The sequence below is a fragment of the Lonchura striata genome, chromosome 2 (assembly GCF_050655825.1).
Source record: "Lonchura striata isolate lonStrDom1 chromosome 2, ASM5065582v1, whole genome shotgun sequence".
In the NCBI taxonomy this organism is placed as follows: Eukaryota; Metazoa; Chordata; class Aves; order Passeriformes; family Estrildidae; genus Lonchura; species Lonchura striata.
The window spans coordinates 118,910,050-118,933,245 of NC_140704.1; the positions used below are offsets into that span (position 1 = coordinate 118,910,050).

Consider the following 23,196-nt stretch of genomic DNA (forward strand, 5'->3'; position numbering starts at 1 on the left):
ATACCAAATTTCTCATTATGGGAAGGAAAAATCAGAAAGTACAATATCTCTTTTAGTTGCACTGAAGATTTTAGAAACTCTTTGTGCTGTAAGCAGGCCTTGAAATCTTCTACTATCCCTTTAATTTGCTTTTCCCCAGCTTTCATTAGCCAAGCTTCTGCTACCACATTTTTCGGTTTTGTGTAGCTAGATTGGGATCTGATGGCTGAGATTAAATACATCAAAGGTGTTTGTGCATCTTGCTCTCTTTGAATGACAGCTGACAATTCTAACCTTCCAAGCAGCTGTGAAAGTCTGTATTTACATGGTCAATAGCAGGATAATGTCTTCCTTCTTGCAGTCCCTTCAAAAAGCTTCCCACAAAGCCCTTATAATTTCCTAATGGAATATTCTACATTCCCAGAATGTTTTACCCGGCAAATTAAACCTATAAAACTACTTCTAGTGGGATGGCCAGTGCCCTTCTACAAGCTGTTCCTGTTGACATCATCTCCAAAGGATCTTTTGTTTTATTAATTTAGTTATTTTGTTTTGGTCTGTTGTGTTTTAAAGGTCTTCAAGACTGAGTGCCTGGGAAGTCCCCTGACACTTCATGCAGTATGGCTATCCCATGTGGGATACCACAAGGATTGGTCAGCTAAATCAGAAGCAGTTTTAATTCTTCTTTGTGACTTTTCTAACAGCATATAGAAGTGTAAAAGAAAGAACTCTATGGACAAGGAAAATTTGCTTCTGGTGTAACAGTGTCCTTCCTGTTAAAAATGCAGGAGTTCATATACTTCTTCATATTCACTGGGAAATTGAGCAGTTCAGTTAATTAAGACACATTTGGTAGTTTAAGATTTTATTTCAAAATATTTACAAAGGGGTCAGTATTGTAATCCCAATACCTATTGCTACACTTCTTTTGGACAGAGTGATACAGTCCCCAATGTATCTTTAAGTCTTGCTTTGGTACCAAACAAGAGTTTGAGTCTAAATGACTTTGTAACATCAGAAGTTTCAATTCTACTATGGTTTCAACCTGGCCAAATAAATTGATTTGATAATCCCTGATTTTTCAGAAAGAACATATGATTAGAAAGTACAAAACAGATGCTCTCTGCTTTTTACTCAGAACTCATTATGATGGGATTCATAGAAATTGTTGAAGAACTCTTTTGCAGAATTTGATAGTCCTTGGTTGTCTTTTAATTATTGTATAATTATGTAGAAAATAGCTAAGAGATCTTTCCACATTAAGAGGAGTGGCACAGTATAGCGCACTTCTCATGCAATGACAATAATTAGGAAGAACAGGATGTTGTACTGCAATAATGCTTTTCCCTTTCATCTATTAAGGACAGCAAAATTCATGCTCTCTTTGATGCAGCTAAAGCCTATTTCTTAATTTTGTAATTTCACCTGGTGCAGTATACTGTCTTTAGCAAAAAGCCTTTGAGCTGGGTCCTGCGAGAGTGAACTTTCATTGCAGTACACAAGAAGGTTCTGAACAAATCCTATAAAAAAAATTATGTGGTTAATGTATTTAGTTCCCAATGCGTTGCTTTTAAAAAGTTGTTCATCACACACAAAAGAAGTCTTATGTTAGAACATAATTACCTGTGTGTTTTTTAATACCTTTTCTTCATTACAAACTAAAAACTGCACTTTTCCTTTTATTTTGAAAATTGTCTTTGACAAATCCTTATCTTTTGCAGAAATCAATATAACCTTTTTTCCTTTGATGATTCACTGACATAATAGCAAAGATCTATGAATAATCATTGTAAGACCCTTACAGTATAATTGTGGTAAGCAGTTTAACTTCAAAGGCAAAACACCTAAGACAAAGTAAAGTTGCATACTTCAGCCCACTGATGATTTTTCTTGAGAACTACTTGTTCACTTAACTCAGAAATAACCATTCTAGTAATTCCACTGTATATGAAATTCAATTGAGTGACCTTCTATAATGCATTGAAAAATATTATTTTCTGAAGCATTCTTTCCAGTTCAAGCTTCTTGTGGAAATTCTGACAACATATATAAAGACAAAAACTTGTGATTGCCTCTTAATCATTTAAAACTATTGACATAGTTTCTATTGGATTCAGAAGTGTTGAGGAAAATAAAAACAATGAATTAACTGAACAGCAGATACCATAACTTCTGTTCTAAAACAGCAGCTTTTGGTATGTGCACTGGTGGTGTTGAATAACTACTTCTTAATTTTCATTTATATAGCTAGATCAGCTCATTAGCTGGTCATTTCAAACTTTAAAAATATAATTACAGTTTCAAAAGCAAGTCCTTCTGTCTAGACACAAAATTGAGTATAATTTTCCCCTTTGAACATTAGCAAACAGGGAGATGGAAGCAAGGATACCCACCCATATGGCCATAGAGGGAGAAGAGCAGTGTAATGTGAAGGAAGCCCCACTGTGTCCAGAGTAATGGAGGATATTGAAACATGCTAAGGACCTATGGAGAGGAATAATCAATCATTTTAAAGCACCATAGCTCCTGTTTAAGGAGAAATTGAAAATACAAGAGCATAGAAGCAGCAACAGCTTAAGGAGGAAAAGAAAGCTGCAAAGATGAACATATCTGTCTCCCCCTGAATCTGCTGTCCTACTGTGCTAGTAGGTATGGGAAAGCATGGAACAACCTGGGCAGCTAAAGAACTTTCCAGACACATACAGTGGGCTTAATTGTATGCTGACCTATATAATAGATTTTTAATGCCCTTCCAGACTTTTTTGGATCATCACATTTACTCACCTGGTTCTCCCCTGCCCTGTAGCTTTTGCTGGCTCTCTGATTCTACATCAGCACGTTGGCAGAGACAATCTGCATCTTTTGCTAATTTCCTCTCTTCCTCTTTCAAGCCAAACTTCATCAGCTCTGCAGGTTGCTTTCTGGAGGTCACTGTGAGTTATGAAGAGGTCTAATTTCTTTGCCTGACCCAGTTGCTGAGTTCCCTGCAAAAATTTTCAAGCAGTCAAAGACCCTTAAAATATTTTACCCTGGTTGGCTATAGAAGTGCTCTGGAAACTAAGGATTTTGAAGACAGTATCTTGTAACAAATTTTCAGAACTTATAGAAAGTTAAAAATAATTTTTATAGAATATTAGAAATTACAGGTATTTTCCATGCTGGGAGCTTGCCAGGGTTCATAGAATCTTGGAACATCCTGAGTTTGAAGTAATCCACAAGGACCATCAAATCCAAGTCCTGAGTTAATTCTGTAATCTTTATGTCACTGTAACACATGTGGCTGATGTGTATTACCTTTTATTTGTACACATATTTTTGTCTCAGTTAAAACTTAACAGTAAACAAGACAAGAAAAGAGAAAGAAGAGAAAAATTCTTCAGCATTTTTTATCCAAGAATGGAAGCATATTTTATCAATCAGTTGTTTAGCAAAAGATTACATCAGATCCACTAAAACTTTATTTTCTTTATGGCTGTGATTTTAAGAAAAATTATTTATGAGAGCAATTTAGCTGCAATATTTTCATTCAAGTGTTACAATAGATGTAGAAGCTCTCATATATATAAGTTATATTTTTCTCTCCAAATCCACCCTCTAACAATGATATAATTGCAGCATATTTAATTGAACTGGAGATTTGTGACAGAACTAATGAAGTTGCGCAGTCTTTAATTAGTTCCTGCAATATGTGACAGTGCTCTCACAGCTACAATCAGCCTTTCAGGTTAGAATGCAGTCATGTAAGACATTGATGTATTAATTCAGACCCAGGTAATTATAGATAGAATGAGATCCTCACATGTATGCTAGGCAGTAAAGTTTAAGAAATCATAAAGCTTCCTGTATCAAAGACAAATTATTTCAAAAGTCTGTTGACTTCCTGGTTTTCACCAATGAAGATCAGATTGTGAAAACAATGGGACAGAAAAATCCAATGCCAGAAGTTTGTTAAAGACAATCAGTAATGAAAGTCCTTTGATCAAATACAACACAGTGACTACATTCAGGAATAGAGCTCTAAGAAAAAAAAGCTATTTCATTGTATCTGATTGCATTGCAGAGAAGGACTTAGGAGAAGCAGAATTTCTGGATTTTCACAAAAGAAAGGTTTTCACAGGGGGTGCATTAATTGAAGTGATTTTTCCAGATGGAATATACTAATTTAAAGCAATGAAGATTTATTTATTTTTGCTTTGAAATCATGATACATAGGTTGCACCTTTGCCAAAGCTCCTTCATTTTGTTTTGTCACACACAGTCAGAATTTTACTGAACACAAATACAGGTGAGAGCCTAACTACTAAAACTCTGAATATTCCATTTTTTATGAATTCAGGTTTTGTACACTTTATTCTTTTTTTTTTTTAATCAGACGAACAATTTCTGATTATTACAGTGGGCAAATACTTAGTACAACTAAGAAGGCACATTTAGAGCCTATAAATATGAAGGCAAACAATTCCTTAGGTACTTGCAAGAAGCTCTACACTCACAGATGTTTCCTTTCCTAAGCAGATGTGGAATATTTGGTCCGTTTGGATGAACTCACTCCTCAAACTCAATGGTACTAAGTATCCACTCTGATATGATTTTATGACCTGCAGCTTTGATTGTGGCTGGGAAAATTTGACTTTGATTGACAGATGTAGAATAATTTCTAACAAGAGATAATTAAAGAGCAATTCTGTATACACCTGCAAACATTGTGTAACTCTGCAGTCTGGTTGTTTCTGCAATTTATATCTTCATACTGATGTTTTAGCAGGTCTTTGTGGCTGTGCTGTAGGACAAAATACCAATATTCCTCAAGCCCCCAGGCCAAGGTGAAAGTGCTGGAAACACATAACAATGTCTATGGATTTTATTTTATTTTATTTTATTTTATTTTATTTTATTTTATTTATTTTTTTTTTTTTAAGTTAGTGACTTTTATGTTTGGCACCAGCTATCAGAATTTCTAGAATCTTTAATACTGTGTTAATATCAAGTGGTCCTGTTCCTTCAACTCTCCTCATTTTTGATCTTTTCCTCTGAAAGCTGCCACCTTTCTCAACGGTGCTGTCAACAGGAAGATGAGTCAAGTATCCCTGTGCAATGACTCCATGCACTCAGGTAATCTGGGTGCTACACAACTGATGTCAGATTTACCCACTCTGAGTGTAATAGCAGCATTCATCAGAACTCCCTGCTTGCCACCTGAAAAGTATTAAAAAAGGCCACACTTCATTAGCACCTATAACTTTAACCACAGATGCTGTAACATCAAAAAGATTAACAGCTGTGTAAAGATAATCAAATACACCCTAAAGGCTTTAATCCTGTTTATCAAATGGATACCATCTTTCTTATTTTGCCTTTGAGTAATTTTTTGAGCTGTGGCAATAGCATCATATGAACAAGCACTTGCAGCTTGTACTTTGTGGAATTACTTGCACATTGAGTACATTTTTTTTTTTTTTGGTGGTATTAATAGGCTTATCTCCCACATATGTTTCTGAGGGGAGCAGAAGAAACAAATGTGCAGAAGAAGGCTTTCTAGGTGATACTAGATTGGGAATGGGAACTATATTAACAAGAAAGGAAAAACACCCTGGAAGGTGGTGAGATATTGAGTTATTTGTAGCAAAGCATATTAAACACTGACATTATTTTTAAAGCCTTTTTTCTTTGTCTTTTTTTTCCTTGTTTATATTTTTTTGGGGGGAGGAATGGGTCACAGAGGAAGTCAAACATCTTATATGTCTTGTCTTTTGCTTCAATCCCAAAGGAAGTTTTTTTCTCTCAAAATAAAAACCCTAAAGTCTCCCTCTGTTTGCCCATCTCCTTATTCTGCTGGTGAATTCGATTGAATAAAGCTAAAACTGTTATACTTTGGCTTTTTAATTTTCTTCTTCATAAGGAAGTGTAAAGCTTATAAGTCATAAAATTATAAAATTGTTTAGCTTGGAAAAGACCTGTTAGATTATCAAGTCTAGCCATCAACCTAACACTGCCAAGTCCTCCTTGAAACCATGTCACTAGGTGCCACATCTACATGCCTTTTAAGTATCTCCAGCCTGACAACCTTATTGTGGAAGAAATGTTTCCTAATAGCCAAACTAAATTAGTAGCTGTGGTGCAACTCATGGCCATTTCCTCTTGTCCCATTGCTTTGTACCTAGCAGAAGAGACCAAACCCTTACCACTCCTCATAAGGCCTGTGCTCTAGATCCTTCACCAGATCTGTTGCTCTTTTCTGGACATGCTCTAACACCTCAATGTCTTCCTTGCAGTGAGGAGCCCAGCACTGGACACAGGTTTTGAGGTGTGGCTTCAGCAGTGCTGTGTACAGGGGGACCATCCCTGCCCTGCTGGACACAATATTTCTGCCACAAGCCAGGCTGCCATTTGGCACCTGGGCACACTCCGGCTCAAGTTCAGCTGGCTGTCAACCAGCACTCCCAGGTCCTTTCCTCTGGAGAGCTTTCCAGCCATGTTTCTTCAAGCATGTAGTGCTGGGGCTGTTGTGACCCACATACAGGACCCAGCGCTTCACCTTTTTGAGCCTCATACAATTGTCGTCAGCCCATTGATCTAGCTGGTACAGATCCCTCTGTAGAGCCTTCCTACACTCCAGCAGATTGACACACACTCCTGCCCAGCTTTATAGTCCAATTATAAGTGATGATTGGAGAGTATTATAGGAGCTATTTGAAAAGCATATTTCAGCATATCTCCCTCTCAGTACAAAAGCTCTTTCTAATGGAAGTAGTAAGGGTAGTGAGCACAGATTGTTGTTTGGTCAGAACTCCAATTTTCACTATATCTATCACCCCTAGATATGTTACCTTGTCCTTGAAAAACACATGCACTTGTCATGATATGACCTTTTTAGAAGTCCAAAACAGAAAAGTAAGGAAGAACTGAAGATGTGTTGAATGTATTGTCAAAGAACTTTTTGGATATGCTCCTGTTTCCTTTAGTATATGCATTGCCACTGCAGCCTGCAACTAGAAATGTCTGCTTGGCAGCACTGGGATCCCTTGAGGGACCTAAGCTCTCATGTTTGGATGTGTTTTCATTGTGTTAATTTGGTGTAAGGTGACAGAAGGGCAAACCTGGAAAATGGGTGGTAGAGTCAGAGGAAAGCGGGTGGCAGGAACTGGAGAGTTATGAGCCTCATTAATGTTACACTGCACAGCCTTTGGAAGGAAAAACATCAAGGATCAGAAATGGAGTTTGGCTGGAGGCCTTTTCTGACAGCTGTTACGAATCCTTGTCTAGGATTGAATAAGCATGAAGGACTGTGTTGTGTCTTTCAACACTGTATACCTGCAACTGCTAATTATCCCAATTTCCAAAGTTTCTCAACCATAGCCAGGTGAAGATTGCTACCTACTTTACCATTTCTTTCTCTAAGTGATACTCAGAAAAAGGAAAGAGATTTTAGATGGAAACTTGCCTGAGATCTACGAGTGTGCTGAGATTAATGCAGATAATTCTGGTACATGCTCATGAGAATTGATCCTTGAATGAGCATCAGTGGTGTTTTTTCTCTGTGTGCTGTTAAGGCATGACTGTGGAGTGAAAGGTCCCCACAAAGTTATTGCGTATCACCAAGAAAACCTACAGGGAAGACTAAAAAATGCCAAAACTAGTGAAAAAGTTTTTAGTGAAAAAAAAATTTCATAGAGAAAATTTAGCTTTGTGTTAGAGGGAGAAAAGGAATCTTGATTATAGATTAAAGTCCAAACAGAGTTTTAAGTATTTGCAGAGGGATTGTTGGTCCTTTAGAAACCCATGCACATAATCAGTTCAAGGACAACTACAGGAAGGAGTCATGCAATCACTGGTATTCATTATAATTGCAAATACTGGGAAAATATCTAATTCCTTTTCTTATGCTGATGAGTTATTAATAGATGAGAGGAAAAAAGTGATACTGTAGGCTAAGACAGGCTGTGTAGTGGAAGCTATTAGAGAATACATTTGAATTATATTTTATTTTCATCTCTGTTTAATAAGAATCAGTAATGAAGACATTTTTTCCTTCTCATTTATTAGATAAAGTTTGTGCAAGGCTCTATTTTCAGTATATAATCATCAGTACAAAAACTAGCATTATGTTTATATTTCACTATTTTCTTATGACATTTTAAAAGTAGTTAATACTCTAGAGGTTAAAAATCAGCTACAATCATATGTTGTAAGACTATGTGGTATTTACTATACAACAGAGTGGTAGCTTACATTTCTGACAAGGACTTTACTGGGACAGGAGTAAGTTAAATAAATATAATTCATTCGAGACTACTGTTGATTTGCCACCTAATAAACAAATGAATATTCAGAAGAAAAGATGGCAGGAATTAATATCTAAAAGCCCAGCAAATCCCTGCTGTATCTAGGTACTAAAGTAACACCTTTAACACTGGGCCTGATTTAATCTGCAAGATCAGTTATCACCACAACTGAAATATTCCAATACTTGACCATCCAGATGCCAGAATAAACATAAAACTCCAGTGCATCTTATTCTTCAAATCTCACCACATTCACAGCACACTCAAAAGCTGTGGAACAAGCAAGTCCTAGAAAAAACCTTATGAGAACAAAGGAGCTTCCCTTAGTGTTCACTTTTTCAGTTAAAAAGCCAAATTTAATCAAATGAAGACATTCCTCTACCAAAATAGGTTAATTCTCTAAAGATTCCATGAGGTATTATGAGTAAACTTATGAGCAAACACTACACAGAAACTAGATAATCTCAAAGCTGCAGCCAATCTGGCCTTAAACACTTCCAGGGATGGGGAGTCAATTTATACAATTTGTTCTGGACATGTATAAGAATTAAGAAGACATTTAGGCTGTGAAGATGGAACCTTGAAGCTGAGGAATCACCTACAGAATTTATGAACAGGGCAGGAGGATGTGTGGGAAATGAGGTCTGAACTGATAATATCAATACAGGAAAAAGCTCAGATTTCCTATAGGTTCTCAAATACACTGTCTCAGTGCAGATACCCCTTTGATGGCACATAAACCTTTTCACTGAATCTTACTTCAGGTAACCCTCCCCTGAAATGATAATCTAGTGTTAAAGTGTTATAAATAATTCTTTGTCAGCTTTTCTCCTGAAGAACTGAATAACTTACTGCTTCTCCCTTGCCAACAGTGAGCAAGGGAGGACTTGTTATCAGAACTTACCATGCATTTTATCTAATTGTTAAACATAATTAAGGTAAACATAATTAAATTAAAGTCAGAACTAATTAAGCTAAATATAATTAAAGTCAGAACAAGTATTTCCAAACACTAATTATATGAAACTTTGCTGGTTTATATTATAACTTAAAAAGAGGTACTGAGATACTTTGGGGTTTTTTGATTCTCCAGGTTTTCTACAAAAACATAGTGTTCTCTGTGTACTTAGTCTCTCACAACACACCTTGTGATAGGTTATCAAATCTTCCTCAACACAAGAACAAAAATAAGTACATGCTTGGTTGAATCAGTATAGCCAGGAGGAAGGATGCATTCCACTATATTAGCCAGAGGAGGAAAATGGAAAAAAAATTGCAATTAATTTATCAATGGAGTGTGCTTAAGGCATTTTAACAAAACAGGGAAACAGAAAAATCCCATTGTCATAGCTGAAAATGATACAGAAAACCTTTTAAAAACTCTATTTCTACTATAATTTGCTCTGGGTTTATAGCTCTATAATTTGTTGATTTGGACCACCATATAATCTATACCCCTGGGGATAGATTAGAAAGGAAGATACAGGATAAAACATCATTAAGTTTGCAATGTTTTCAAAGACTATAGCAAGGACAAGAACTGATTCCACAGGAGGCATCAAATGTACTTCTCCAAGCCAGGCTATATTCATTGATGATCTATAGTTTTAACATTTAAATTTGAGCATTAAGATTGGTAAATTTAGCCTATAAGTCATCCTGGAATGCAGCAACCAAGCATAAAAAAATATTCTGCAAAATATTAATTATGACATTATGTTATACAGGATAAACTCAGAGAAGAAAAAATATAGCAAAAAAAAAAAAAAAAGTTTTGAAATATTAAATGAAGCTCAGTAAAGACAGTAAAAAATAAAAATCCAGGACCTTGATTTGTCAAACTTTTCCACCAGCCTGCATCCTTCAGCTCACAGCAGTTGCTACAGCATCTACTTCTGCCCTTCTACTCTTTCTGTAACTCAGTTACTCAACAGGATAAAAAACTGAGGCCTCTCATTTTTAGCTAAGAACAACCCATGCAATCCTGAAAGAATTTTATTTTTAATTTCTACACAGTCCATAAGCTAAAATCTGACAGAATGACTCCATTTCATATCCTGTCTGCTTTTCACAACACAGCAAACTCCACGTTCTCCTCTGTACAGAACAAAACACATCCAACGCGAGTACTCAATGGTGTGCAATTATCCCTATCATTCCCTCATGCACAAATATACACACACTCATACCTCTTTTCCTTACATATAGGGGCTTGCTAGAGACCCTAAGATTCTCGTGTCTGTAAGGGACATGTGCTTTCATAGACCTGAGCTGTCATCTTTTACAGGGCTTGGCTAATCACACCTGACACAAGGACGATCACAGTTTTCACAGTGTAATCTGGGCGTGACGCTGCCCGTGAGGACTCTGTTGCAGAGGAGAACAAATAATGTAGGTTTAAAGGTTTTCATATGGTATTTGTGAGGGTGCAGAGTTTTCACTGAAAATTAGTCAGCCCTGCTCTCATAAGTAATTTACACAACTTTGGAAAACTGCAGACTTCTCCTGAGTCCATTACCAATCCATGTTTTCATGAACATTTGCTGATTTCAATAATGATGTAGCAGTGGCTCAGGTTTTAAAGAAACACAGAAGAAGCCAAGGCAGACCTAGAAATAATCAAAGCCCACCTTTGTTTCAGAGAGGTTGGCAATTCCTATTTTCCCTCTTTCCTTGTGTTCTGGCACAGAAGTTGGTATCAGACCTCAGGATGTGTCTCTTCTCCCAGTCAAAAGGAGGTTGGACCTATAAAGAGCTGGTTACTGTCGTGAGGTGTGTTGCACTCTGGCAGTGCCTGTTAGTCAGAATAAGAAGAGAAAATAATACAGTCCCTCTGGATTTAATAAGCCTTTTCATTATTTCTTATTTCTTTTTTTTTTTTTTTTTTTAACAGAGAAGTACCAGTGGCCAAGGTGGGGAAATGAAATATGCTGGGGAAAGATTTGCTGACTTGCTGACCCTGAAGGAGCTAGGGTTTGGAGGAAAAGAGGAGTAGAGCTCCTCTTTACAATCTCATCTTTTTCCATTCTGCTTTTCAGGGGGTAAACTGAGAATATCTGTTGCAAACCACTTAGTAGAGAGCTACTTGTTCCTCACTACTCTTTTTTCACACTTTTCTTCCCTCCAGCATTCAAATTTATCTCTGGACTTATCCCACTTTCCTCTGACTCTTATCACCTCACTTTTTCTGGACTCTTTCTTCACTGTGACATTCCCTTTTCTCATTCAGAGCCACTTATGTCCTTCAGCTCCAGCCTCCAGCCCACCAGGTCAACCTTCTCTCTATCCTGCATGGATTCCTCCAGCAGCTTCAAATGTTTCCTGCTCAGAACAGCCCCAAGCTATCCCAAGTCAGTTCACAACATCCTTAATGCAGTAACATCTCCTTTCTGTGCCTCTAAACCAAGACTTGACATTCCTGCCTGGCACACTTGTCTGCTAATGAAGGGAGCAATTTTAAAAATGGTTACTGTTTTAAGCAGCAGCCTTCTTTGTCTTCTATGAAAATGCCTAATGGAGAATGAGTGAGAGAAAGCATGTTTATGAGATTCAAAGAGAGTCAAAGGGGACTCACTATTATTCAGTGCAAGCTGACTAATACATCATTTTTCATAGAAAAAGATAAACAATTAACAGGGTATTTGTGCAAATATAGATTCATTGCCCAGAATGGGTGTGAGCAATTTCACCTTCCATCCAAGCTCACTATTCAACAGAAGCAGCCTCATTCAACAAATGAGAAAAATTTGCAGCTTACGACATAGATTTCAAATCAGTCTATTAAAAAAATCCAAACCTGAAAAGCTAAAATTTGTAGAAAGTTTCAACTAACAAGTAGGTTGCGGCTGAAGAAGTTAAAAACTGAGGAATTACATTTAAACTCTCTTAACCACCTGGTAATGGTGGTAAATTTATTACAACTGACTTTATTAGGTGGTCTCAGTTGAGAAAGTCTCATCAAAACTGACGTAAGGGCTGGTCTTAACGAGGAGCATGTTGCCACTTTGCTTTAGATCCAACCATGCTCCTTGTAGAATTATAAGTGAAACAGAAAGTTCCCAGATTGTTTCCAGTACTGGATCCTGAGGCTACTGCAGGGATGTACTTTATGAGTTTCTGATGCTGACACACAAGACTCTTCCACTGTATGTCCTGAACTTGTGCTGCTGTTCTGGTGCCAGTGGCTGTAGCAGAGGCTGTGGAGCTGTTTGTGTAGTGAGGACTTGCACATACCTTCAATAACAACTTAATCAAATTGTTTTGTGGCACCTATCACTACTGAGGAGACAGAATAAGTGCAGTTCTTCATTATTGTTGATGGTTTTCAAGCCTCCATCAGTGTAAAATACAGTTATCTTTAAAAGTAGCATGAGGAAAAGTGTAGTGAACTTTCAGTGAAAATTACTGTTGAGGCAAATTAAAAGAGTGTGAAAAATTTGTCTTTCCTGCTTGAATTTGACTATGTTTCTATTACACGTGAGGTCAGCAGGATGTTTTTTCTGAATTATTCATCAGGATCTTTCTAGCAACAGGAGGTACACAGCTGTAGACTGAGCAATTTCTATATCCACTATACCATAAAAGAGCTTTGGCAGGAGAGGCTACTGGTTGCTGAATAGCTATTCACAGCAACAAAACCAGGATTTAAATAAATCCAGTATTGGTTGGGTTTTTTGGTTTTTGGTGGGATTTTTTTTTTTGGTTGGTCTTTTTTTTTTTTTTTCCTTAGCAGTTGGTAATGATAGACAAAAAGAGACAGGGGCAAAAATGGGCAATAATGCTACTATGAAAATTAATATATGTTGAACATATATTCCACTGCTATGGTAATCAACAAGATCTTATTGTTTTTAAACATTGGTATAAGGGTTTCAAAGAAAATACCTTTCTCTTTTTTCTTTTTTCCCCCAGCTGCTCTAATTGCCCTTTTCTTTGTATTAGCAAATATCAAAAATTCAGAGGTGGTTCATGACTGTAATAATGCCCCATCCCTGGAGGAGTTCCAGGTCAGGCTGGCTGGGCTTTGAGCAACCTGGTCTAGTGGAAAGTGTCTCTGCCCATGGCAGCTGAGTTGAAACAAGATGATTTAAGGTACCTATCAACCATGTTTTGGTGATTCTATAGACTCATAAAACCAGTTTGGAGAAATAAAAATATTTGAGAGCTGCATTTTCTCATTGCATATCTGATATCTGGAACTGAGAAAATGTGATTATTGGAGTCATGTACTGCAACTTTTGAGTAGTTTTCTTGGTTTTCTGCAAAAAATAAAAAATAAATAAAAAAGCACTATTTAAAAATAAGCAGCTACTCAGTTTATTTGAATTTCTTAAATCGGAGGCTAGCAGACTTTAATCTTCCTTAAGAAAGAAAACAAACTAATATCTGAGTCAGCTGTTCTCTGCTTTCAGCCTCTGGAATGAAGGAAGGGTCATAAATCACTTTTAAAAGACTTTATATCCGTGGTACAATGACATGGATGTAATGGTGTAAGAACACAAAACTTTCCATCAGAAAATAAGAAAATAATTTTTAAAAAGATAAAATGACCAGTATTCCTAAATGAGCCATCTCTTGAACCTTCAAAAATTGAGAGTCAGATGTTCCAGATGGGTCCTTAATAATTCTCACTTGTGATGAAGAAATGCAAGTGCTAAAAATCAATTATAGCAACTAGAGCCAATTGGAATTCTTTTCTGGGAAAAAATGTTTTCAGATTTGGCATGTTTCCTTAGGTAAGTCTATATCAACTACACTTTCAGCAGACGCTTCTCCCTGCAGATGTTCCCTGACGGCATTTCCCCTATGACTCACACAACTTTCCATTTGCTGATTAACATGTAAACTGAAGGTTAAAGTTTCAGAATATTCTGGAATTTTAGTCTCATAAGCACCAAGCCCACCCTCCATTCTCCAGAGATTTGTTTTGTTACATATTATTATAAAGAGCATTCTCTTTTTTCACAAGAAGAGAAAAAAAAAAGAAAAAAAAAAAGATGGGATGGGATGGGGGACTTCATCCTTGCGCTGCTCTAAGTGTAGCAGACAACTGGATTATGGTATAGGTTAGTTGGAGAACAAGGTACTGTGCAATCCAGAGCATCAGAATAATCCCTGCTTTGAGCAGGAGATGGGACTCGATGACTTCCTAATATCCACTCAAACCTGTATCAGCCTATTATCTGTGGTTCTATTTTTACTTGGTGCTTCTCTCAATGTCCTGGTTTTGGAGGGCTGTGTGGTGTGTATCATCACTATTGTTAACCAAAGGTAATTACAAGACAAAGTTAGAATCTCTTGCTCTTTCTTCTGCCTTCTTATTTGTCAAAATTTATTTAAGATTTCAATTTACCCACCACAATTGCACTTCCTGTTTCATATTTCTTTCTCCTTTGCAGGCTGCAAGGTCATATGTAAGGGAAACAGCAATGTTAATGTTAATTTAAGGCTGAAGTAAGAGGCATTTAAGAAATTTCTGGTGAGATAGCCAAGTGACTGAAATGCTGGTTTGAGTCATGTTGCTGGTGTATGTAGCAGTAATTCAGACTGGGAATTGGAAAACATGAAGATCTATCTTCTTCAGCAGTCTTTGCCATGTTTCACAGTTCTACTGCAGTACCAAATGAGAATGCCATCACTTGCATCTTAGATATAATTATGATGTTTCCTTTCGGTCTGATAGGAAGGAAGGTGTCAGCATTTGCAAGTGGAATGATTCACTAAACATCATAATGTCATTTATCTTTTCTTTGTCAGTGATGTAATATTTGGTGAAATAATGCTGGGCTGTCAATCTACTGTCAATCTACAGAGTTCAGAGTAATCAGTCTGTTGGATATTAGACAAATTAATTTTTTCAAGTTTCTGATTTTTTTTCTTGTCATTCTCAGTGTTCATAGCGAAACAAAAGTAGCGATACTCAAAGTGTGAAGTTGGTGTTCCACTGGCAGGTAATTTTGCAGATACATCCACCTATTGTTTCTAATTTCAGAAGAGACTGAGATACCCCATGAAAGGAGCACTTAATCTCCAGCAGGATGATTTCTGATCTGTAGTAGGCTGATTTTTACCAGCAATTTTTCCCCCCTACAGTTTAGAATTACTGTCCCTTACATCTCTTGTTTTCGCAAATGCAACAAGATTTTATGATGCCATGAACATAACAAACCAAGAGGAATTCAGCACATGGTAGATATAAAGTGCCACATCAGGATTTTAAACCTGAATGGTTGCTGAAGCATCCTAAACAAAGAATTTTAATTATCGAAACTCTCTACTATGCTGGAAAGTATTTTTGAACATATACACATTAACTTCTATTTTGATCATTAAACAATCAGGAATTTATTGAGAAATAACAGCATTATTTCAGCACTTTTCAGGCAGTCAGAAGTATAAAAAAAGAAAAAGCTTCTTTACCTGACTGCAAGATGGAAAAATATTTAAGTACAAACCCATAGAGAAAGATATACAGATATTTTTCCTAATGCATGCCAAAATGAGGAACCATACAAAACTGGAGAGATTTTACCTTCAAAAACAGAGACTAGTTATGGAAAAGAAAACATATAATGTGGCAATTAGTGTAGCATGTTGATGTTCACCATTGATAGCAAAATATATGGATAGAATATTATCTAATGCATTTATAAAATAAGCTTACCTGATTTCTTGTAAATTTACCACCATACTGACTCTATGGTACAAAATTTTCCCTGCAGTTGGGTTCTAAAGCAAGTTAAGTGATGCCATTCATGTGTTGTCATCAGTACAGATACTCAGGCTGAAAAGGAGACCTTATTTGCTGTCTTCATCAAAACTATGGAATTGCCAGGATGTGCCAACACTGCCATTTTGATCTCTCCTTGCTTGTCTCCAGGGTCCTGGTTCCACATCACACATATGTTTGTTTAATCCTAGACATCTTGCTGAAGCAGGCCAGGTAACTGTGTTTAAGAAGTTGGAGCAGAGTTCATCACGGGGTGTGCTCTAGGCAGACATTGTGTACAACCTGAATCATCTCTGGCACACCTCACAATCCTGGACAGTATCATGTGTTGATGTGTGCATAATATCTTCCCTTAGTGCCATGTTATGACTGCCAAACAAGTAGGCTTTGAGATAATTCTCCCATTATCTATGGTATTATGAATAAATGAAAAGACAACCCGCATAAAAAAAAAAATCTTCAGTTTTTATGGTGTGCAGTATACATAAAATCTGTCTTGAAGCCAGTTATCACTGTTACAAATTCCAGGCTTTATACTCTTTCATCAAATAGAGCCCTAAGCAAACTTATTTAAGTACTATGCAGTGAGACTGTGGCCAAATAAAGGTGGAATTAGACTGTATACTGTGTATTTGTTAGTTGACCTCTTTTAAATTCCTAAACCTGTGGGTTAAGGTGACATTAATCCAAAATTAAATACACAAACACAGACATGCAATCACATTAGCCACTATGACCTTATTTTGCCATGGAAGTTACTTGCACAGGAAGCAAACAATGAGTCTACTGATTACTTTTTTATTTATTAATCATGAGCAACTGCTGTTTACATGCCACTTACTGATCTCTGTATTTAGCCTCTTGAGCACTTACTGCGCCTTCAGTGAGACATCTGAAACAAAATTATTCTGAAATGTAGGAAAACAGAAGGCAGATAAAAAACCAACCCCTGGGTTATGATTTTGCTCATAATTTATAAATGTCTTCATTATCCTAATTTCTTAAAGAACTTACAAGAAAAAGTATGGCTGATGACATAATAGCTACTTGAGTCTATATCACTAATAATGCAGTAGTAATTAATTTACTTGTTTCTTAAGTAAGATGCAGCTTATTTTATGACCAAATACCTTGAAATCAGTAGGTTGAATGTAGATGGTCTTTAAATGTATTTTATTGCATTGATGGCTAATATTTTCATGCTGCTGGACCAGATTATTTTGGAGGATACGGATCTGATTACTGAGGTCTTTAATTCCTGGTAAGGAAGGCAAAACAGTGTTGATAATTCAGATTTTCTTTTGTGTACTTATACATTCTTATTCCTCACTGATGAGTAGATATTTAAAAAGAAATTATGCAGAATTTTAGAGAAGAAACATACAGACACTGAATTCAGTGTTGGTGACACCCATCACAATACTGCCTTTTCATCATTCCTACTTATGATAACTCTGTAGCTCTGTGAAGGAAGGAAAGGGACCAGTAGAACTTAAGTTATTTCTTAATGTAGGCAGTAAAACACAAAAAATGGTCACAAATTGAACCTCTGTTTCTCTTTCTCACTGAAAGGGAAATTTTGTGGCTGCTATTCATAACCTATACATTTCTGAGTTTATATCACATTCTAAATTCATCCCGAATGGCAAATGATGGGTTGTTTAAAACCAAACAAATAGCACTAAATCAGAAGTAAATAATAAACCACATTTAATTATGAAAATCTAATTATGAAAATCTGTTCCTTGGAACATGAAGCTTCATCTCCAATGTACTTCATTATTTCTGAGAGCTGAGCTGAAGCTGGAGCAGCACAGCTGAGTTAGAGCTTTGTTAAACTTATGCAGAAATCATCAGCATTACAGAAGCCTAAGTATTAGTGTAACAGCCAGTAAATTTCTTGTAAAAGGTGTTTTATTTAATTTACCAAATTCTCTTAATTTAAATATGCCCCAGATAATTTGAGTTTAGTAAGCAATCAGCTGTTCACATTGTGCAACAGGAAGGTTTTTATATATTTGTTTATCAATGGCTTAGGAGCAAAAAGAACAACATTCAGAAAAGGATTGTTTAATTTGAAATTCACCAAACTATTTACAGAAATTTGTACTGAGCAGGTATTTTCCACTCATCCGTTAACAGGGTAAATCCATGGAATAGCTCAAGACTATGTCATTGATCCTGATAAGGCATATTCACAAAGTGGTGTAAGAGAAGCAAAGTTTGAAAATGCAATATCAGCATGAACTTTTCCCTATAGTGTGGTAATGGTTATATGACACTGTCTTTTTGAAATCATAACTTTTATTTTTAAATTTCATTGTTAAATAAATATTTTAATGAAAAAATTATTTCAAGGATTTTTACTGTGAATTAATTCATTTTCTTTAACATTCCTTTTTGCACTGCAAAGATTAACAATGCACAGGAAAACTATTTCCTTCCCTACATTTACTCTTTCATGCTATATAATAAAATTAGAGTTATGAGTAATGGATCAGTTATGACAAGATTTACACTAGAAGCTGAAACATTTTCCTGCTGCAAATCCCACTATTTTCATCCCAGACACACTGGTGGAACGTTGTTTTGTCAGCAGGATGCAGAAGCAGAACACAAATAAAATATAATCTACAAATTTAACTATGTTAAGAAAAGAATATGTAATTACAACTTTACCCAAATTTGGTACCAGATGCATTGGTCTAAATCAGAAGAAATCTGATGGAAACTAATTACATTAGTTCTTCTTCACTTCATTGTGACCAACAGAATAATCTTCCTTCTGCGGAAAAAAAAAAGAAAAAAATATTTCTCAGAAACTTTTCTGAGATCTCTGAAAGACAACCTCTGTAAAGAAAAAAACAGGCAGAGTTGGAATAGATTTTAGAAGTCAGAGTAGTATTCATTACCATTTTTACTGATGTTGCCTATCTGGGACAGAGTCATAAATGAAGGGATGAGGATTCTATCAACATGTGTAGTCTGGTGTGTCAGATATGTCATAGGGTCCTTCTTGCCCAGGCATCCAGATGAGTGAGCTGCTGGAGACTCAGTTTAGGTGCAGCATCTTGCTGTGACATGTCCAGCCTGGCAGAGTCTGGAGCAAGGTGTCAGTCTCACAGAAGTAGGCTGATGAATAATTCAAATGCTGGAACTTCTACTTTTCCCAGTTGGGAAGATTTCCCATCTTCTATATCCATCCTCAGTAGCCTTGCATGCCCATCCACCCGAATGACTCAGCTCCATGATTAATGGTGGCTGATCACGTCTCCTAGGTGCTGATGATAGACTATTTTAAACCACCTCAGCTCAAATACCAGGGAAAAGGTGCTTTTTTGACAGGCGGTGACAGGAAAATCTGTGAGGAAGGGCATGGCTCTGTTGCCTACACTCAGCTGAGTGTAGAGTGGCACATCAGAAGTTCTGGGATGATATCCCACCTGCTGTCAGCCTAGAAGACAGTGCTTGTCTCAGGAACCTGGTGCATGTGAGTGCCATTCAAGTAGCACTTGATTCTTGTGTATAGGCAGTACATTTGAAAAGTTCCTGTAAATGAAGGAATGGGATGAGGACCCTCACAAACCTGGTTTGATTATTTATCTGTTAAGACAGCAGAAATGACAAAGGAAGATTAAAAAAAAGTGGTTCCAAATCTTCTTACCTGTCCCCCAGCCTTTGAATCTGTATCCCTTTTTATGCACATTTCCACATCAGAACTTTGAAGGAGGTGGACTAGCTTGTCTCAAGGCAGAAATTGATCAAGAATTATGAATCTGAAGAGAAATATAAAATAAATAAAATCTGGAACTTGATGTATTTGCTTGTAACAACCATGCAGAAAGGTTTAAATACCTTCAGAATTTAGCAGTGGTTTCCCCTTTCTACCTCTGCAGTTTGAGCATCCAGATTACTGTACCACAGTATGACTCTCTACCATTAACTTCTCTGTTAGAAAAGTTGCTATCAATTGAATATCTTGACAAGAAATAGAAAATTCCTGTGTGACATACAACAAAGGAATTGTCATGAATCAGACTATATACAACTGAGAATAAAAAGTCTTTTTTAACTTTTAGTAAATCACTTAAAATTAAATGTCTCTAATTTAGGGCAATTATGCAAATATTTCTTCAATGAATGAAGACCATGATATGTTTAGTGTATTCTGTTAAGGCAAACTTCACTCCGCTTTTATCTGGTATGATTGAGGCTGTCACTTAGAAAGACAAAGGTATTCAATGAAAAAAGATTATTGGTACAGAATACTAAATATATTCTAGTACCTGGTAAAGGTAGAAGTAAAAAAAGTGTGAAAAGGTGCAAGTATGCCAATCCTGTTCCATCTAATAGAGAAAAGCATTAATAAAGGTTTTAAAAGTATCCTTTTCTTTCTCCTAGATAAGTTTAATTTAAAAAAAGAAGGGGGGAGGTGGCTAAGGAAATTAATGTGCATGTATGCTTTTCATGTTTTTGCTTTAAGTCTCATCAATGTATCTTAGTCTTTTTTTGTTATATTTTTTTCTATGTAATTTACATCATTCATTCATTAGTAATTAGTTATAGGATTTCTGACACATTGTTATTTCCATGGAATTCTTGGAGTCTTCTGTTACTTCTGTCTGATTGGAGAAAGGTTTTTCAACACTTGAAATTAGATGTGTATAATCTTGGGGAAATATGCCTCTTTATGTCCATGGCTTAATAAAGAAGAACAAAATGTGCTGGTTATTTTATAATCAACATCAAAATTCAAGATCCCTCTTTCAGATGGTTTTGAATTTAAACAAGAAATAAGTAACGAAAAGATCTGCTGGAATGATATAACACTGGAAGGGTCCTCTAAATTTGTTGTAGTGTCTGTTATTGATTAACAGAGTTCTTCAGGATATGGACTTTTCTAGAAGAGTTTTAGAGAGCTGACTCATTTGTAGAGATGCAGGGGAAATAACTGGTGAGAATGATTACAATGTTTACAGCAAATATTTTCATGGAAAAGAGAAAAAAAAGACACAGCATGACACTTTCCTTTGGTGTATGTATATTCTTCTTACTGGGAGAATTTTTTTTTTTGAAAGGAAGCATTCTTCTGATCAGTTTTGTACATTCATTCTAACTGTGTGCAAAAGGCATGAATTCCATAGAATTGCCCATTCCACAGTGAAATAATGCTCAGAGTCTATAAACAGAACCTGTAAAAGTCAAGCATTTCATTTTTAGATAAAATAATGTATAGGAAAATGTACCAGGAAATACAGGAAGGTAGCTAGAAAGTTTATAGGGAACACTACAGGGAACAGTTCCAAATGATCTATGATACATTTTTTGCCTTGTCTTAAAAGTACTTTCTTTTTTTTCTGTATAGCGACTCTATCCTTTAGAAGGCATAACTCCCAAGTATGTTTCTGTTCCTTCCTAGTTGCACTTGTTTGTGCTTTTTAAGTGATTTCACAGGAAAAAATACCATAAATTAGTTTGAACTCTAGCTGGTGCAAAGTTGACCTCCAGTTGACTTACTCATCCTTACTGCCCTCTCCAACAGCCTGAGATGAAAAAATCATGGTCCAAGACCCTGCTGGTAATATGAGGATGCTCAGGATACCATGTCAGGATAAAATCTCAAAGGGTGAAATCTCCTGTGATGTAAACCACATCTTAAAATTTCTGCAGATCTAATCAGCAAATGGCGTACCGTAGACTCACCGAAGGAGAGATGCTGTTTTAGTATAATCAAGAAAATGAGTGTTTTAGGGGGAAAAAAACCTCAGCCCCTTCAGCTTTGAAGAGTACTTTCAATTCCCAGAAAGAGCAATGAGACAGACTAGGAGAGCATTCAGATTACAAACACACAGGAACATGTTCACATTGACCTAAAATTGCGTTATTGACATAGGAAATGCAGCTAGAGTACAATAGCAGGGAATAAAAGGGGGGAAGGAATTAATGTACTTATTGGTTTTTCTCCTTCACATTATTTCCCACCCACAGATGGAAAGGTAGCAGTGAAACTGGTTGGTTGGCTGCTCTGGAAGTTGGAGGCAGTCCGGGTGGTATTTGGCACAACAAACACTCTGCTGATACTATGACTCCTGTCTCCTGGGCCAAAGGACATCCCTCATCTCTCTTTCAGGAGAGAAGTAACACAGCATTGGAGACAGAGAGAATATTTTTCCTTGGCCATTTAATATTCTGCATTATCTTATGGGACATGACTTTAAATGTTGACCAAATCCTGTCCTGAGTGCCATTGTTCCTAAATCTCTTTTGCCAGTCTGGTAGCTGACAGCATATGCAGACACAAGATTGCTCTAATTACAGAAAGAAAATTTTTGAGAACAAGAGGAAGAATATTTAAAGTTGGAATGCAAAATCAGAATATAAACAAAATCCACAGATCCAAAAGTGATCTGCAGAACTGTGAATATGGTTGTATCTACTGAAAAAAAAAAAAATCCACAGTTCTTTATCTTACCTCATTTTTATAGTAAATTAAGTCTGCTCAAAGTATCATGGAAGCTTTCAAGCATGTGAAACTTCAACTTAGATGTTGACACATCTTTTAAAAAGCAAATTAATTCTGTTGGATCTCCTCTCCTCTCCTCTCCTCTCCTCTCCTCTCCTCTCCTCTCCTCTCCTCTCCTCTCCTCTCCTCTCCTCTCCTCTCCTCTCCTCTCCTCTCCTCTCCTCTCCTCTCCTCTCCTCTCCTCTCCTCTCCTCTCCTCTCCTCTCCTCTCCTCTCCTCTCCTCTCCTCTCCTCTCCTCTCCTCTCCTCTCCTCTCCTCTCCTCTCCTCTCCTCTCCTCTCCTCTCCTCTCCTCTCCTCTCCTCTCCTCTCCTCTCCTCTCCTCTCCTCTCCTCTCCCAGCAGAATGCACACAGCTTTTAATAATTGTGCTAAAATGCAGTATTGCTTTATGGACATTTTCCCAGAAAAATTACACGTGACACTTCCTATTGTTGATGTGCTTCATTTCTTCTGCAACCAGAGACAAAAATTAGATTGCTGATCTTATATTCCTCAAGAATCAAGTCCATGTTTTTGATCATGCTAGATCACCTCTACTCTGGAGGAATAAAACTGTGAGAAAAGTTGTAGCATCAGCTTAGCTCTTCCATTTGTCTCCAAGTCTATGCAACCAGGCATTGCTTTCACAAAGTCTTTTTCTTCCCAGCTGCCAAGAAAAGCTTTCTGAAAACCTCATAATCTG

At 36.7% G+C, this 23,196-nt stretch overlaps 1 long non-coding RNA gene across 1 annotated transcript; it reads right to left on the minus strand.

The window, feature by feature from the left end:
* Positions 1 to 827: 827 nt before the first annotated feature.
* On the minus strand, positions 828 to 22,629 carry LOC146768396 (uncharacterized). The gene is made up of 3 exons (XR_014952912.1): positions 10,892 to 22,629; positions 2,764 to 2,963; positions 828 to 1,499 (listed from the first exon to the last, which is right to left on the minus strand). It is a non-coding gene; the product is annotated as an uncharacterized LOC146768396 (long non-coding RNA).
* Positions 22,630 to 23,196: the final 567 nt, after the last annotated feature.